The sequence below is a fragment of the Schistocerca americana genome, chromosome 3 (assembly GCF_021461395.2).
Source record: "Schistocerca americana isolate TAMUIC-IGC-003095 chromosome 3, iqSchAmer2.1, whole genome shotgun sequence".
In the NCBI taxonomy this organism is placed as follows: Eukaryota; Metazoa; Arthropoda; class Insecta; order Orthoptera; family Acrididae; genus Schistocerca; species Schistocerca americana.
In genome coordinates this window covers 240324200-240328758 of record NC_060121.1, presented here as the reverse complement: position 1 = coordinate 240328758, position 4559 = coordinate 240324200, and the positions used below count along the sequence as shown (strand labels likewise).

Sequence of the window (4559 nt, the reverse complement as noted above, 5' to 3'; positions counted from 1 at the left end):
CCTTCTGAATCTGCTTAGTGTATTCATCTCTTGGTCTCCCTCTACGAATTTTACCCTCCACGCTGCCCTCCAATACTAAATTGGTGATCCCTTGATGCCTCAGAACATGTCCTACCAACCGATCCCTTCTTTTGGTCAAGTTGCGCCACAAACTCCTCTTCTCCCCAATCCTATTCAATACTTCCTCATTAGTTATGTGATCTACCCATCTAATCTTCAGCATTCTTCTGTAGCACCACATTTCGAAAGCTTCTATTCTCTTCTTGTCCAAACTGTTTATCGTCCATGTTTCACTTCCATACATGGCTACACTCCATACAAATACTTTCAGAAATGACTTCCTGACACTTAAATCTATACTCGATGTTAACAAATTTCTCTTCTTCAGAAACGCTTTCCTTGCCATTGCCAGTCTACATTTTATATCCTCTCTACTTCGACCATCATCAGTTATTTTGCTCCCCAAATAGCAAAACTCCTTTACTACTTTAAGTGCCTCATTTCCTAATCTAATTCCCTCAGCATCACCCGACTTAATTAGACTACATTCCATTATCCTTGTTTTGCTTTTGTTGATGTTCATCTTATATCCTCCTTTCAAGACACTGTCCATTCCATTCAACTGCTCTTCCAAGTCCTTTGCTGTCTCTGATAGAATTACAATGTCATCGGCGAACCTCAAAGTTTTTATTTCTTCTCCATGAATTTTAATACCTACTCCGAATTTTTCTTTTGTTTCCTTTACTGCTTGCTCAATATACAGATTGAACAACATCGGGGAGAGGCTACAACCCTGTCTTACTCCCTTCCCAACCACTGCCTCCCTTTCATGTCCCTCGACTCTTATAACTGCCATCTGGTTTCTGTACAAATTGTAAATAGCCTTTCGCTCCCTGTATTTTACCCCTGCCACCTTTAGAATTTGAAAGAGAGTATTCCAGTCAACATTGTCAAAAGCTTTCTCTAATTCTACAAATGCTAGAAATGTAGGTTTGCCTTTCCTTAATCTTTCTTCTAAGATAAGTCGTAAGGTCAGTATTGCCTCACGTGTTCCAGTGTTTCTACGGAATCCAAACTGATCTTTCCCGAGGTCAGCTTCTACTAGTTTTTCCATTCGTCTGTAAAGAATTCGTGTTAGTATTTTGCAGCTGTGACTTATTAAACTCATAGTTCGGTAATTTTCACATCTGTCAACGCCTGCTTTCTTTGGGATTGGAATTATTATATTCTTCTTGAAGTCTGAGGGTATTTCGCCTGTTTCATACATCTTGCTCACGAGATGGTAGAGTTTTGTCAGGACTGGCTCTCCCAAGGCCGTCAGTAGTTCCAATGGAATGTTGTCTACTCCGGGGGCCTTGTTTCGACTCAGGTCTTTCAGTGCACTGTCAAACTCTTCACGCAGTATCATATCTCCCATTTCATCTTCATCTACATCCTCTTCCATTTCCATAATATTGTCCTCAAGTACATCGCCCTTGTATAGATCCTCTATATACTCCTTCCACCTTTCTGCTTTCCCTTCTTTGGTTAGAACTGGCTTTCCATCTGAGCTCTTGATATTCATACAAGTCGTTCTCTTATCTCCAAAGGTCTCTTTAATTTTCCTGTAGGCAGTATCTATCTTACCCCTAGTGAGATAGGCCTCTACATCCTTACATTTGTCCTCTAGCCATCCCTGCTTAGCCATTTTGCACTTCCTGTCGATCTCATTTTTGAGACGTTTGTATTCCTTTTTGCCTGCTTCATTTACTGCATTTTTATATTTTCTCCTTTCATCAATTAAATTCAATATTTCTTCTGTTACCCAAGGATTTCTACTAGCCCTCGTTTTTTTACCTACTTGGTTCTCTGCTGCCTTCGCTACTTCATCCCTCAAAGCCACCCATTCTTCTTCTACTGTATTTCTTTCCCCCATTTCTGTCAATTGTTCCCTTATGCTCTCCCTGAAACTCTGTACAATCTCTGGTTCTTTCAGTTTATCCAGGTCCCATCTTCTTGAATTCCCACCTTTTTGCAGTTTCTTCAGTTTTAATCTACAGGTCATAACCAATAGATTGTGGTCAGAGTCCACATCTGCCCCTGGAAATGTCTTACAATTTAAAACCTGGTTCCTAAATCTCTGTCTTACCATTATATAATCTATCTGATACCTTTTAGTATCTCCAGGGTTCTTCCATGTATACAACCTTCTTTCATGGTTCTTAAACCAAGTGTTAGCTATGATTATGTTGTGCTCTGTGCAAAATTCTACCAAGCGGCTTCCTCTTTCATTTCTTAGCCCCAATCCATATTCACCTACTATGTTTCCTTCTCTCCCTTTTCCTACACTCGAATTCCAGTCACCCATGACTATTAAATTTTCGTCTCCCTTCACTATCTGAATAATTTCTTTTATTTCATCATACATTTCTTCAATTTCTTCGTCATCTGCAGAGCTAGTTGGCATATAAACTTGTACTACTGTAGTAGGTGTGGGCTTCGTATCTATCTTGGCCACAATAATGCGTTCACTATGCTGTTTGTAGTAGCTTACCCGCATTCCTATTTTCCTATTCATTATTAAACCTACTCCTGCATTACCCATATTTGATTTTGTGTTTATAACCCTGTAGTCACCTGACCAGAAGTCTTGTTCCTCCTGCCACCGAACTTCACTAATTCCCACTATATCTAACTTCAACCTATCCATTTCCCTTTTCAAATTTTCTAACCTACCTGCCCGATTAAGGGATCTGACATTCCACGCTCCGATCCGTAGAACGCCAGTTTTCTTTCTCCTGATAACGACATCCTCTTGAGTAGTCCCCGCCCGGAGATCCGAATGGAGGACTATTTTACCTCCGGAATATTTTACCCAAGAGGACGCCATCATCATTTAATCATACAGTAAAGCTGCATGCCCTCGGGAAAAATAACGGCTGCAGTTTCCCCTTGCTTTCAGCCGTTCGCAGTACCAGCACAGCAAGGCCGTTTTGGTTATTGCTACAAGGCCAGATCAGTCAATCATCCAGACTGTTGCCCTTGCAACTACTGAAAAGGCTGTTGCCCCTCTTCAGGAACCACACGTTTGTCTGGCCTCTCAACAGATACCCCTCCGTTGTGGTTGCACCTACGGTACGGCTATCTGTATCGCTGAGGCACGCAAGCCTCCCCACCAACGGCAAGGTCCATGGTTCATGGAGGGGAATTTATAAATAAGGTAGACATTTTTGCCCGTTATTTGTGGATGTCTCTCCCACCATCAGCCGTCAACTCAGTCGTCAACAGTTGACAGTTGATGGCTGAAGAGACATCACAGTTACAGGTAGTCTGCGTAAACCGGTTATGTTGGCCACTAATGCATCGTATATATTGATCGTGATAACACGTTCAGCATCAACTAAGGCCTGAACATGGTGCATTGAAGCGTCGGAACTAGTAGCTACACAATAAATGACATCTTAAGGACGGCTGTAGGTTTTTCACTTTCTTACAATAGTGAATGGCCGTCGTCTCCCAGGCCTCCTGGCACAATGATGAACAACAGAAACCTCTGAGTAACTCATCTACACATCTACATCTAGATCTACGTGATTACTCTGCTATTCACAATAAAGTGTCTGGCAGAGGGTTCACTGAACCACCTTCAAGCTGTCTCTTTACCGTTGCGCTCTCGAACGGAGTGCGGGAAAAACAAAAGCACTCCGGCTTCAGGCCACAAGTGGTCCACCGGGACCATCCGACCGCCGTATCATCCTTAGCTGAGGATGCGGATAGGAGGGGCGTGTGGTCAGCACACCAATCACCCGGTCGTTATGATGGTTTTCTTTGACCGGAGCCACTACTATTCGGTCGAGTAGCTCCTCAATTGGCATCACGAGGCTGAGTGCACCCCGAAAACTGGCAACAGCACATGGCGGCCCGGATGGTCACCCATACAAATTCCAGCCACGCCCGACAGCGCTTATCTTCGGTGATCTGACGGGAACCGGTGTATCCACTGCGGCAAGGCCGTTGCCGGGAAAAACAAGCGCTTAAATTTTTCTATGCGAGCCCTGATTTCTCTTATTTGATCGTTATGATCATTTCTTCCTATGTAGGTGGGTGGCAACAGAATGTTTTGGCAATCAGAGGAGAAAACTGGTGACTGAAATTTCATAAGGTCCCGTCGCAACGAGAAACGACTTAGTTTTAATGACTGCCACTCCAGCTTATGTATCACGTCTATGGCAATATCTCCCCTACTTCGCGATAATACAAAACGATCTGCCCTTCTTTGGACTTTTTCGATTTCATCCGTCACTCCCACCTGATGTGGAACCCACACCGCACGGCAAACTCCAGAATAGGGCGGACAAACGTGGTGTAAGCAATCTCTTTAGTAGACCTGTTGCACCTTCTAAGTGTTCTGCCAGTGACTCGCAGTCTTTGGTTTGCTCTACCCACAACATTATCTATGTGATCGTTCCAATTTAGATTATTTGTAACTGTAATCCCTAAGTATTTTGTTTAATTTACAACCTTCAGACTTGTGTGACTTATCGCGTAATCGAAATTTAGCGGATTTCTTTAAGTACTCA

The 4559-nt window shown here is 43.0% G+C and overlaps 1 pseudogene; it reads right to left on the bottom strand.

Moving 5' to 3' along the window:
• Nucleotides 1-3880: 3880 nt before the first annotated feature.
• LOC124607870 lies at nt 3881-3998 on the bottom strand (annotated as a pseudogene).
• Nucleotides 3999-4559: the final 561 nt, after the last annotated feature.